Source organism: Tasmannia lanceolata, unplaced genomic scaffold (assembly GCF_043159265.1).
Source record: "Tasmannia lanceolata isolate RefF3 unplaced genomic scaffold, GAP_Taslan_0.1 ptg000013l, whole genome shotgun sequence".
Lineage (NCBI taxonomy): Eukaryota > Viridiplantae > Streptophyta > Magnoliopsida > Canellales > Winteraceae > Tasmannia > Tasmannia lanceolata.
In genome coordinates, this window is record NW_027518690.1 from 33,111,635 (window position 1) to 33,126,492 (window position 14,858).

General features: G+C 37.6%; 1 long non-coding RNA gene across 1 annotated transcript; it reads left to right on the forward strand.

Annotated features, from left to right (window-relative positions):
* Nucleotides 1-272: 272 nt before the first annotated feature.
* LOC143889377 (uncharacterized) lies at nucleotides 273-11,896 on the forward strand. Its single transcript, XR_013254823.1, has 2 exons — nucleotides 273-824; nucleotides 11,420-11,896. It is a non-coding gene; the product is annotated as an uncharacterized LOC143889377 (long non-coding RNA).
* The last annotated feature ends 2,962 nt before the right edge of the window (nucleotides 11,897-14,858 follow it).

The following is a 14,858-nucleotide window of genomic DNA, read 5'->3' on the forward strand; positions in this document are numbered from 1 at the left end:
CGAGCCGAGAGAGGACCGTAGTGTATGCATGAAAAAGGGGGGTTGAATCAATAAGGGTAGGGGCTGTCCGTGGGGGAAAAGGAGATAGAAGTATCATTTTTATGAAAGAGGAGGGTGCATAATCCCGTCTGGGCCGCGCTTGATTCGCGCGCCCATCAAATATTGTGCGCCCATCAATTTAGTAGTGCCCATATCAGCGCCCATTTTTCTCTATAAATATGGCATTAGAGTTCATTAATAAAAAAAAATCTTTTGTTTCTTCAGAGAGAGAAAGAGCGAGAAAGCAAGTGAGAGAAAGTAGATCTTCCTCGGCAAGCTCGCCGGAGCTCCGATCAAGCTCCGAACGTTGCATTCTTCTTATACTTCTCCTCATTTCTCACTGTTTTTCCTTTCCTTTACACAAATCCTAACCTCTTCATCTCTTTCTTTCTCCAACCGTGCATCAATCTCATCTCCATAAGATTTCTAGCCTCTGCAGATCTCAGATCTAGGTTATGAATCTTAAATATTAGGTTTCTGGAAATTTTAGATGTGATTGTTAAATCCAAAGAGGAAGAAGGAAATCAGATTAATTTCAAGGATCCAAAGCAAGAAATACGGGAGGAATTTTCAGATCTGAGAAATGAGAAATTAGCGAGAGTCCAGGCAGTCATCGTATAAGCTAATAAATAGAGGTTTAAGAAGAGATAGAGAAAAGAAACTCAGGTTCTACAGGCTTTGATCGGGAGTTTGTCTGAGGAGCTCAAGTAGGATTTTTCTCCTTGTTTCTTCTTCTGTTCTTGGATCTGGATAAAAAAAAGGGAGGTGAAAAGAGAGAATAAGAGGTATTATTCTTTTCTCATTAAATTTGGTCGTTTTTATGATATTTTCTGTAAGATTTGAATTGTAGTATCGGTTCTATTGTTCTTTGATAAGTTGAAACTTCACTGATTTGTTCCAAATGATAAAATTGTGCTTATACTGCTACCTAGTGCTTATAATTTTAAGGATCTAAGGTTATTTTACTATCTATTGTTGTTGTATTTTTTATTTTTTGGTTTTCCTGCTATGAGTCGCTGGCATTCCCATGGATTTGTGATTTTATAGTTTATTTTCTATCATTTGTATGATTTGCAAAAAAAACTTCAGAAAAGCTGTAAGGGATGCCCTCTATATAAGTATTTTCTATCATTTTCATCAGCAGTATTAATATTGTCTTGAAATGACCTAGACATATGTATTAGTCGAGCTATGGTTACAGGTGTTAAAAACGAAATGATTTAAAGCACCATTGCATGTCAAATGTTTTGTTTCATTTGTTTATAAAAAAATAAAAAAATAAAAAGGTTTTCATTTGTATGATCTAGACATTTATTTGAGTGTTCTTGTTGGACTGGTTTTGTACTTCATATGATAGAATGACTGTAGATTTTATTCTCTTGTGTTTATCTGAATATGAGCCATAGCTATAAGCAGATTTATCGATGCCATACATTATATGATATGAGAATCATTATTTTTTTTTAGTAGAAAGGTTTTTATAGAAATCATGTAAAAGGATATCAATTTAACACATTATTTACAAGTAGAGATGCAAATGCATAATTTCCCAAAAATGCATTTAAAGAGCTAGAGATTATACTGTCATGTTCTGATAATGGTTGATCTAGTTTGATTCCATTTGAATCACGCTTTGTTGATCACTCTCTCTCTGTATTTTGATGTTGATCTCATTCTCTAAAATGCATATTTGCTCGCTGAAATGGTAGATCTTTGTGCATTTATTATGATTTCAAATACAGAATTATGACACGGTAATTGGTCTCGATGAATGACTTCTTTAATTTTTAACTGTGTCATTGTCAAAATGAGAACATTTACATAACAATGAGCTTATCAGTAGTACATGTCTTTCTTTCCTTGCTATAAATTTTTTTTTTTAATTAAGCTTTCAATTGTTGATGCACGCTGTGTATTCCTCTCTTGTTAAGCCTCCTTTGGATCATTAAGAAGAAGATGGGGTTTTGGTGATTAAATGAGTAGTACGGTTAATTATTTGGATAAGTACAATTTGATTCCTAAGTTGATTTTGCTGTTGAATGGAAGATAAGAAGAATCACTGTAGTCATAACTATATAATTGTGGGGATATTATCACTGATTGATGACATTTTCTTGTTAGATCAGTAATGTTCCAATGCATATGTACACAAAAATTATGAACATGCTCATTGTTACCTGATAGATTTGATTGGGATTATACCAGTTGAGAATACTAAGGAAATGGTAGAATTATATATTCCTGAATCAGCCTCTGGTTGAGCACAGATTTTGCCTTTGTTTCAGTCCCTGTTCAATAATTCATTGTAATGATTGACCATTTTTTTAATAGACATTGTATGGCTTGGGTTTTTATTAATTTGATACTAAGAGATAACAGCCCACACACATTTTTAATGATGCCAGTCCCTACACATTTTTAAATATTAGCAGCCTTCATTTGGCTTTGACATGAGCAATCCTCACCTTGCTTTGACGTGTGTGACCCCTCTTTGCTGATTAGTAGGTCATTAAATGCCGTGTGAAGAACTATTGTTAGAGGTGTCAAAATGAAAATGGCTTTGGTGAAACAGTTAAGGCAGAAGGGTGATTGTGTCAAGGTTCAGATATGTCAATTAGTAGAATTGGAATTTCATTTATGACTTTATTGCTTCTATAATGTTTTTCGTAGGAAATCTTCTTCTGTATAGGTTAAGAATTATTTGTAAAACTTTACATATTTTGATGATTGTTGATCTGTGACTAGTCGAATTGAATGTTAGAATATTGATATAGATGTCAACCATTATAAGTAATTATTCCATCTGGTTATTCAAGGGAAGGAATTTCCCATAGAGTTGATTTAAGACCCAGAATTATACATTATAGAGTCCAAATGCTTTACTGTTGAGGATCATAATAATGAAAATGGCATTAGATTGGTCATGTTTAGTATACTACTAGCTTATTTAGTTTATTCTATAATGATATTTGTTGGAAATAAGTTAGAGTAGATAAATCTCAATTTACATATAGTATGTATTTGATTGATATATCTGTAATAGTATCAAGTTGATTTGTACTTCAATCCATACCGTACCCATTTATTCTTCAAATTTCTTCATCAAGAATGCCTCACTTACATAACTGTTACAACATGTTTGAAATTATGATGACGATTTTACTCCATTCTATGCTCTTATACTCTTAGTAGTTTGGTTTAGCTTAAAGTCAAAAGGCTTCATTGACTCATTGATTTGTTAGAAACTTGGAAAGAGCATGGTAAATGATTAGGTAATTTAAAAAATTAGGAGAAAATTATGAGTCATTGATTGCCACTGAAGTAAAAGATTCATTTTATAAGTCTCATTTTTTAAAATTTTTTTTGGGATAGCACTGCTTGAAATTACCTTGTAGCAATTGTAGTGTTTAGGACACTACTGGATAGATAGATTTGTGTCAGATTGCATTTTTAGATGATCATTTACATTGATTAATTCATGATATGATCATAGGATTGCAACAAGAAAGCTAATTTTGTCATGCTCATGCATTTCACAGTTTCATATAGCTGCTGTCCATCTTTGTATATAGCTGTTGTCCATTATGATTTACTCAATTCACTCCCTATTTAAGTATAATTTCAATTCACTCCCTATTTAAGTATAATTTTCACCCACTTCAGCCCTCTGTTTAAGTATAATTTTCACCCACATCAGCCCCCTATTTAAGCACAGTTTTTCACCCACAAATCTGTCCATGAATTGTTTCAGTAAAGCCTAGAATTTAAGATAAATAATTCTGAAATGTTATGGGATTTGATCTTGAATGTATACATGTATATATTTGTGAATATGTAGAATTGGATGCTTATGTGTATATTCGGTTCAATATCTGTTCTAGCCCATATATGTCTTCATATCCATATAGATATTATCATTTGTTATCATTCCTAATTGTAAATTTGTTTTGACAAGTCATTTGGTATATGAGATATGAAATCTGCCTGAGCATTTGATAAGACTTAATAAAGGGTTTGAAACTGTTAGTCATATTATGCATTGGATGTTGCTTTGAATTTGGCTGTTAAGGATTGGAATTCGTATTTACCATTATACTCTATAGTTACAAGTTGCATTTTGATTAAGAAACATGAAAATGTTCGTCATCTTTGAATATACCTGCTACTGCTGTTTCATGAGTGTAAAACTGCCTCAAGTATAAATTGGGATTATATTATTTAGGATTATGGATTGGTAATTGTATTGTTTTCTTTCGTTTTGGGAAATTATGGAATAATAATATATGAGCTAAATGTTGTAGATCATTAAAAATGAATAAAAGATGCTCAAGTTTTATTCTAACCTGTGTGTGATACTCACACCATCTCACATGATTAATGAGCAAGTTAATTAGCTTTCTTCATGATAAAAAAAAACTCTCTCTTGGATGTTTAATTGTATAACTGTTATTATGTTCAATATGTTGGAGATGTGTGCACGTAGGGAGTTATTCTTTAGAATTTTACTTTGATTACATTAGAAAGTTCACCTATAGGAGGCTTACTTGGCTTCATTATCGGAACCCCTACTGATGGAGGACCAATGTGGTTTGTTAATTGTCTATAGCTTTGCTTATTCATTATATTAAGGGCGATGAAGGCGCTAGCCTAAGCCCATCCTTAGGAGACTTGCTCAGTCTAAGTAATGCTATCATCCTTATTTGGTGGACTTTCCAAGTCTTTTAAATACCTTTAGATAGAGTTTTTCCCTCTTTTGTTTAGGAGACTTGCCCAGTCTCGTTGATCCTTTGTCTACATCTTTTGTGTATAGGAGGCATATTAGGCCTCATTTCTGGAGCCCCCATAGGAGACAAGCCTTGTCTCGTTTAGAGAGATACCCATAGAAGGCATACAGTGTTTCATTTATAGAACCTCCCCTACTTATACTTCAATTTGTAACCCCTCTTTAGTATTTTGTGGTTTAGAGGTTTATCCTTAGAGTGCTTAGTCTTGTTCAAGTTTGACTTGTTAGGAACCTTATCCTTTCTCTTTTACTTTAGATTTCGGTAACTTGTTTGTGGTTTAGTTCAAGTGTCTTTGACACTACTTTGCTTGTTCGGGGTTTCCCCGTAGCTTTAAGGTTTTGCCCTAGTTTGTTGCTTTGTATGTTCTCTTTAGGTCTTTGACCAAAAGAGTTAAAACATTTTAAAAATCTAAAAAAAAAATACTTGAATACTTTGAAATTTAAAACAAAAACAATTGAATATTTTAAAATTCAAAAACATTTGAAATATTTTAAAATTCAAAAAAACATTGAAATATCTTAAAATTCAAAAACAGTTGAAAAATATCAAAAATCTTGAGTCATGTTGAAATGCTTTTGAGCTTTTTAGCGTATTAGGAGAGTTCGTTTCGAACTACGTTGGCTTGATCCTCTTCCACGACGTACGTAGTGCAGCTTGGGATCCACAGCCCAGGTCCAGCCAAACCTTTATAAAATAAACATTTCAAATCTTCCAAAATTATAAAAATTCTTCAAAACCTTTTTTCAAAAAGATCTTCCCCTAGAGTCAGGAGCCTGTCTTAGCTGTTTGGGGTGTTTTAGAGTTGGGAGGTTGTCTTGATTTGTTTGATATGGTGTGTCCTGTCGTGTGAGTGTCCCTAGAGTTAGGAGGCCTCGAGTCAATCGGTTAGACATTTAGTCGAACTGGTGGCTAGACTAGGAAGCATATAGTCAACCCATGGTTTTTATCAGGTTGTACAGCCTAGATACACATAGGATGTAGGGCCCACCTGCATTAGCTTAAGGCTAACCAACTTGCATTAGTTAGGGCATATAGAGAGTCCTAAAACTTACAATTCACATGAACTTAAGCAATTGTGTAAAAAACTTTAAAAATCAGTCGAGTCTAGTGGATCGAGTCTAGGATATCGGTTCTAGATGGTTAGGCATTGTAGTTTAGAATAGGGCATCGAACTACGTTGACTCCGATTCTTTCCGAGGCCGGGATACGTAGAGCGCTGGGATGGATGGCCATCTTGGTCCGAGTCAAGTCGCATTAGAATTAGGATTTGTCTTGTCCTGTCATATATATGATTGATTTGTGTTTTATGTTTTGATGTGTTTTCTTACTCTCTTGTACTGATACTATACCTTTAGCTGTAGCTTGCATGTGTATGTCCACCAGAACTTAGACACCCATTAAGCATGTCACTCATAACCTAGCTTTGCTTAGGTGGCACATTTTTTTTCATTTCATTCTGTGTATGCTTATTTCTTTATCCTCAGGAAATGCATGCTTAGATAGACGATTCCTGAGAATTGTTCCTATTTCATATGATTTTCGCCCGAAACTTTTTAAATTTAATAATAAATGGCATAAGAGACCAAGTGCTTGCACTCGGACGAATTGGGGGTGCTCTCAGACCTTCTTCATTGGTTATCAGGCACGAACCCATATATATTTCTGGTTATCCATGGTATACAGAGCCTATTTTGTTTTAAGGATCCATGGCCGTATACCATGGATGGCGACTCTGAGTTTGTTTAGGTACGTTTCGAATCCGGACTTGTTCCCGAATCGAAAGGTATCTCTTTAATATCGCCACTCGTGCTATGCTATGAGGGTGGCATCCGTTTCGAGAGTTCCTTGGTAGAGCTCTCCTTCACACGTGGATGATCCTAGAGGCCGTTGGGGGCTCGTCTCCCACCTCTCTCCCGGATCGGGGTCCACACATATGAGTCTGTCCTTAGCTAGAGAGTCAGTCATATCATCATAGGGGTTAGGATTCTGTCCAACCTCTCATCAAGTCGTGTGATTTTATTTAACTCCTGTAAGGTATAGGATGCTGTCCAACCCTTGCACAGATGTGATTCTATCCAGCCCTCCCCGCAAAGTATAGGATTCTGTCCCACTTTTGCAGGATATTAGAAGTATGTCTTTCCCTTATGAAGATAGGAATTTGTCCTCTTGATTCAAAAACATTAAAAACACTTGAAAAACATTTGAAAAACCAAAAAATTCAAAAGTCTTGAGTCATTAGGAGAGTAGTTAGGAAAATCTGTTCCGAACTACGTTGGCTTGATCCTCTTCTACGAGGTACGTAGGCAGCTTGGGATCCTTATCCCAAGTCCAGCCAAACTTTTAAAAATACACATGCCAAACCTTTAAAAAATATAAAAATTCTTCAAAATCTTTTCAAAAAGATCTTCCCCTAGAGTTAGGAACCTGTCCGAGATGTTAGGAGTATGTCCTGGTTATATTGGTGCTTTGTATGTCTCTTCGTGTGAGTGTCCCTAGAGTTAGGAGGCCTCGAGTCGTGGTCAGTTAGACATTTAGTCCGGCCGATGGCTACACTAGGAAACACTTAGTTAACCCACAGTTTTCCTTAGGCCACATAGCTTAGTTACACCTAGGATATAGGAACCACCCGCATTAGCTTAAGGCTAACCAACTTGCATTAGTTAGGGCATATAAGGAGTCTTAAAAAGTTACAATTCACTTGAACTTAAGCAATCGTATAAGAAGCTTTAAAAACTAGTCGAGTGTAGGATAATGGTTCTAGATGGTTAGTCATTGTAGTTTAGAATAGGTCATCGAACTACGTCGACTCTGATTCTTCCCGATGCCGGGATACGTAGAGCAGCCGGGATGGATGACCATCTTGGTCCGAGTCAAGTATCACATTAGAGTATAGGGTTTGTCGTGTCGAGTCGTGTGTGGAGTCAAATTGTGATATGTGTTTTGTTTTGTTTTCTTACTTTTATGTATAGACCTTATACCTTTAGCTATAGCATGCATGTGTCTGCCCACTAAAACTTAGACGCCAATTAGGCACGACACTCCTAACCTAGCTACTATTAGGTGACACTTCTTTCATCTATTTTGTGTGTGCTTATTATTCCTCCGAGACATGTATGATTAAGTAGACGTCTTTTCGGAGATATACGTTCCCATTTCATATGACTTTCGCCCAAAACTCTTCAAAATCAATAAATAAATGGCATAAGAGACCAGGTGCTTGCACTTGGGCGGATGAGGTGCTCTTCAGACCTTCCAAATTCGTAACCAGGCACGAACCTTCTTTTATATCTCTGGTTATCCATTGCAACAGAGCATAGTATGGGATCCAGGGCCTACTTCCTTGGATGACGACTCTTCTTTGTTTAAGGTACGTCTCGAATCCGGGCTAGTCCCCGAATCGAGAGGTATCTCCCTTTACATCGTCACTCATGCTGTGAGAGATACTTTTTTGAGAGTTCCTTGGTAGAGCTCTCCTTCACATGGATGATCCAGAGACTTTCGGGGGCTCGCCCCCCGCCTCTCTCGGATCGGGGTCCACAGTGATGAGAGATGTAAACACGGCCTGAGGATGGATCAAGGCACTTGAACCCTTTTTGATGTATCCCATATCCAAGGAAGATACATTGATGTGTCCTGGGTTCTAATTTATTTTTATTGTAACGGACCAAGAGCGGATAGCATGCACACCCAAAAGTACGGAGGTTGTTGTAATCAGAAGGCATTCCAAATAGCACTTCAAAGGGAGAACGACCATGGAGTAGTGGAGTGGGAAGTCTATTGATTAAATAAGTACTTGTTTGAAAGGCATCTAACCAATAACATTTAGGTAATTTCGCTTGATCCAACAAAGGGATACCCATTTCAACAACGTGCCGGGTTTACGCTCAGCCACACCATTTTGTTCACGGGTGTGAGGACATGTAATAAAATGTCGAATACCATTTTCAGAAAGAATATTTTTAAATTCACACCCAGTATATTCCCCACCACCGTCGGTTTGGATAGACTTGATCTTCATAGAGAAGATATGTTCAACAAGTTTCTTAAAAAGAATAAAGCACCGACTAACGTCATTCTTGTTAAAGAGTGGAAAAATCCATGAGAAGCGGGAAAAGTCATCCACTAACAAAAAATAATACTTATAACATTGATTACTCAAAACTGGAGTGCGCCCCATAAGTCTGAATGTAACAATTCCAAAGGTGCAGAAGAACGAACATAAGATACATTAAATGGTAGTTTGCAATGTTTACCAGCTAAGCAACTAGAATAGTCATGTTTCTTGGAAGAAAAATGAGAAATACTAATTAATTTATTTGAGACCAACTGACGAAGGATAGTGTTAGCCGGGTGACCCAATCGCCAATGCCAAATATCAACATCAACACAAGTAGTAGACAGTGCTTGATGAGTCTTTAGGTTTCACTAAGTCAGCGAGAAGAGGATACATCCCTCCCTTACTCGTGCCTTTGTGAAGCACCCTCCCCGTTGCTTTGTGCTGTATCACGTATCCATGGGCATCAAACAAGAAAACACAATCCAAGTCACGTGTTAAGTGAGCAACAGAAAGAATATTTTTCGGAGTGCCGGAACACATAAGACATTTTGAAGGGGAAGAGTAGTGTGATCAGTGCGAAGATCAAGAGAACCAACATGGGAAATGGGCAAAACAGAACCATTACCAACGTATATGGGGTATTACCATTGTATTCATAGCAATTTTGAAGGTTATGAATGACTGGGGTCATATGGTTGGTAGCACCGGTGTCAGGATACCACTGTTGATCCATGCTACCGATATTCATGGCTGCAAGAGCTTGAGATACATCATCGTGTTGAAGAGAAGGATCCCAACGACGATAGCATTGTAACGCTTCGTGTCCTCTTTTAGAACAAAGCTGGCATACAAGTAGTGAGGGACCAGCAGTGGGTGGAGGTGGGCCAAGAATGCCAGCATGAGGAGGAACAGGTGGAGTTGGGCACAGTTGGGGTGTTCCACGGCCACATCCTCGTCGGCCACGATTGCGTCCACGAGAATTGTTGTGAGATTGAGAGGTGACAAACGCCGTAGCCTGAACTTGTTCATGATGGAGTCGAGTAGTGCGCTCAAGAAACAAGTCATGACTGAGTAGTAGAGAATATAACTTAGTAAAGGAAGGTCAATGTTTACGTGCAGATATCGAACTACTGAAGACAAGATAGTCAGGGCATAGACCGGACAAGGTATAGAAGACTAGATCTTGATCATCGATCAGAGAGAGGGAAAATTGCTAGGGAGTCTGCGATTGACTTGAGACGATTTAGATAATCTATCATTGAGAGGGATCCTTTGCGCAGTTCCCGAAGTTCGTCTCGAAGTTGAATGATACGGGCTGTGGAGTGAGCAGAGAAGGAGGATTCAAGAGTGCTCCAAACAGCGTGTGCAGATGAAAGATTCACTGTTTGAGGGAGGATCGATTCGGTCATGGTAGCATTAAGCCAACTTAGTAGGGTTTGATCAACCCTCTCCCATGCAAGATACTCCAGATTAGGACAGGGAGTAGTATCAGTCGAGGAGGAGAGAAAACGAGGTGGTGGAAGGGTCGATCCATCTACCATTCGAAGTAGGTCAAGGCTTCGCAGAATCGGCAAGAACTGGTTACGCCATAGGAGGTAATTATTTCGGTCTAGACGAACAAAAACAAGGTGTGTGATATTAGTTAGAAGAGAGGGGGTGAAGGAGAATGTGGGAGACGAGATTGCCGAAGCAAGAGGGTTAGAGGAAGCCAAGTGGGGGGAAGAGTCTGCTGAAGCAGGAGTGTTAGAGGAAGCCAAGTGGGGGGAAGAGCCTGCCGAAGCAGGGGGGTTAGAGGAAGCCAAGTGGGGGGAAGAGTCTGCCGAAGCAGGAGGATTAGAGGAAGCTGAGCAGAGGGAAGGGTCTGCCATTACCGAAGTAGGAGGGTTAAAGGATCGTTCAAGGTGCAATAGTTATGCCAATTGCACCCTCTGATACCTTGTAAGAAATTAAGAGAGAGAGAGAGAGAGAGAGAGAGAGAGAGAGAGAGAGAGAGAGATCCGTGTAATTCACCCCTTAACTTTTGGTTGAGGTGTCTGTCACTATTTATAAACTATTGTCATCTACAATTTTGGGATTGTATCTACGTATACAAATTGTAAATCCCTGATTACAAGAATGAATCAAATAATATGCTAAACATCGATAACACAATATACTATTCTAGTCTTGACTTTGGAAATAATCCAAAGTGAATGCAATGTCCAAAATTAGGAAGGATCCAATCAAGGAGAAGAATCTCTATTCTTAGTAATAATGCAACTGTGATATCTCCATTTAAGAGAGTAAGAATCTCTTTTATTGGCAAGAGTGCAGCTGTGATATCTTCATTTAACAAGTGATACCGAAAAAATCACTTTTTGAATCATGGATATAATCACAATGAAACTACTTCTCTTCATTCTTCATTCATGGATTTAGTCACACTCTAATGAAGCAGATACAACTTCTTGTGTTCATATTTTTTTTTTTAGATTCAGTTAATTTGCGTTCAGCAACCGCTCACAGAAGTAATTCTTCGGATTTTCCGCCGCTGTTTCAGGGAGCAAGAGCCAAAACAATTTTGACATGTAGCAAAGATCCTGTCAAAAGATCCATTTTGACCGAGAATTTGTACTGGCTAGGGGTGCAGCTCGGGTCGATTTTTGGGTTGCGCTTTTATCTTACAATCGGGAAATGATAAATGCACCCCTTTTCGTGACTCGGGACACCCAGCTGCATTGTACGTGGCAATCAGGTCACTTCATCCCTTCAAATGTGAAGTACATTAGCCCCTTTGCAGTCATAGATACACTGTAGCTGGGTGTTCCAAGTGATGAAAAGGGACGCATTTATCATTTTCCTTAAAGTCGGGTCACGGTCGGGTTGATTCCTATTCATTTTTTAGTAAAATCTCAACCCAACCTGACCCAAGTGGGACCACCACTAGCTGTATGGTAACTAGATTATGTTATAGATGTAATCACTGATTTGGTTTTTCTCCACTAAGAAAGAAATCCATTGATTAAGTTGTTCCTGAGATTGGCTATATCCTGCTTGCATAATTTTATCTAGTAATATTTTATCGAAGAACAAAGGTCGTGGGGTTGGCAAGCCTATCCAAGGATAAAACAAACTGTCTCGTTTTCCCATGGAAAACAGCTCCTATAGGCAAAATTTATGAAATAGATGCGTAGGCTATGTTTGGCAACCACGAAAAATTATTCCATAGAATATTGGTGGGAAGGAAAGGAAGAGAATTGAGTGGGCGGAGAGTATAGAGACATAAAAAATCGCTAGAAATTAGGGAAAAGAAAATATATACTGAGAATTGTTTTTTTTTTCATGCTCCCCCACTCCCACTCTCTCAAGTCTCCATCTCTCACAATTGGCCCCACAAATATTCCATGGAATATTTTTTTCATGGTTGCCAAACATGGCCTTAGATTTTTTTTAATGAGAGCATATTGTTAAAACTTCTTATCAATGAGTGAGGCTGTGAGGGGAAGTTTATTGATCGAACCATGTTCTTTTCTTCTCATTACTAGGACTCTTTAAGTGAGATTTTTTCACCTCTGTCCCAACTAAGTGGGTCGCCTAGAAACCAGCCTTTCACTTTTTGTAAAGGGCTGAGAAGAAACAAGAAGTTTTTTTTCGCGTGATTAATCTCAGCCCTTCACTTAAAAGTGAAAGGCTGATTTTTATGGGATGAAAATAAAGGGTTTGTCATTTTAAACACAAAACAAAAAAAGGAATGGTTATTTATGTGATGAAAAAACAATTATTAATATGGTGTTGAACACGTGGGAGAACACAGCCCTCTGGTAAGTAAACCTAATTCAGTCTCCAAGAAACAATTATTGGCATGTTAATAATGAAAGGGAAACGATTCGATCGCCACTTTTTTCTTCCCACACTACCGGCTTGTAGTGTAAAAGAGTAGTAAATACATTTGAGGGGGCTGGCCCAGGGAAGCAAATGAGGTGAATATATCAGTTCCAATGATGAAATCATGTCAAGGCTGATATCAACCAGAATATTTGCCTTTGGTGGGACTATCGCTAGCCATGAGGCCATCTTCGGATTGCATCAATTTTCGGGAAATGTTTGGAATGGAAAAATATTTCTAAAATTATGAACAAAAGATAACTTGAACCAACCCTATTCAATTTTAACTAGGGACCTTCAATTTATGATGATATCCCTCTAAAATCTAAATTAGTAATAAGGGATTTTGAAATATCCCAAAACGTATAGTGTTTTTAGAGGGGGTATTTTTGTCCCGAAATATTAATTTATAAAACATTAAAACAAAATTAGAAATAAACTAGTTTCTTAGTTAGAATAAGTTAGGGTTTCCAAAAGCCTGCTATTTTAGGACTCTTAATGAGAGTCTATAAACACACTTAAGCTACAGATTTTAGAACTTTAACCCTAAAGATAGATCGTGCGGAGCTTTTGGGAGAGGAGAACGAAGTAAAGTATGGGGAATCTATCTTCTAAGAGGTATGTAAAATACAATCATGATTTATTCTACTCCCTACAAAGATTCATATCTCTTGATAATAAAAGTTAAAGCGTATTTATATTGATTAAATCAAGCCTTGTATTCTTTGATTGAAGAACCATTAATTTGGGTTGAGGGAAATTGGTTTTCCCCCGAAGATCTTCGTTTTCGTGTTGCGTTAATACCTTAATCAATCAAGGAAATTAAGAAACAATTTGTTAAGATATTTTAATTTGTTTAAAGGAAAAAGAAAAAGGGGGTTTCAGATAGAAATCCGGAGGAAACAATGTTCTCGCGGGTTTTGGGAAAAACCCAAATCGCGAGGTTCGAACGCCCGAAGGGTCTTCCGGACGCCCAAGGGGGAAAATCTCAGAGTCGCCCGAGGGGGGTGGCTCAGACGCCTGATTCGGACGCCCAAACACAATGCTTGGGCTGATTTCTGGAGTAATTTTCAGACAGTTTGGAGGGCATAGATTTGCTCCGAAGGACTTAGATATTATTAATCCAAAGTGTTTATTAAGAGTTAATATGGGTTGTAGGTAATACTACACAGTGAGCGAAGGAGTTACTTCGTGTGAGACAAATCAAACTGATATCATAGGTGAGTAGACTTGTTGTACCACAATTATTCTAAATATTGAATACGATTTATTATGCATGTTCTTGATTGATATTGATTGTGTTAGTGTACACAAGGGTCAATATTTGCAGTATGGTATGACTCCTAGTTAAGATCTACCATATGCACTGGGTGCTAGTTAGACTTTTATAGTCACAGTTTTGCATCAGGTCATGATGTTGTCCAAGTGAGGATGCAACAATTAATGTCCATTGAGACAAAGTGTTTTGCATGATTACTAGTGTATGAGACTTTTTCTAGGCTGTCGAATGAAGGTCACGGATCAAGCCGTAGTTATAACCCTACGCAGTATTTTCGAAGATGTAATCCCATACGAGATCGTTAGGATTCGGCTTCCTACAAGTTAAGAGGCAGGTTCTGTTGGTTACGTAGTCTAGCAATACTAGTCTCACTACAATAGGCATCAGGCACAATTACCATTACCAGTTACAAGATACAGTTACCAGTTACAGTTGTGCATGTTTATGTGAGTTATACAATTTTGCTAGCCAAATTGCTATGCCAGTTACAATTATTGCATAGATTGCTAGCTACTCTGTTTCTATTTGATTAATATCATGTTATTAGTGTAGACATATCTATTTCACTGGGCGTTAGTTCATTTCATGCATTCTATGTTACAGGTGATGGACAGTAGGATGCTTGATTTTGCGAGCTTGAGAGTGGGCAAGGGCGACAATTTAGGAGATTTATTATTTTCAGTTATTAAGACAATAGCTTTAGTTGAAATGCACTTCTAATTATTTAAATTGATGTAGTCCATTGGACAAGAGATTTTAGTTTCCGCATAGATTACTATGATTGTGAATTAATTAATTAGTTATTATTTTAGTGGCTCTGTTTATTGCATGGTTC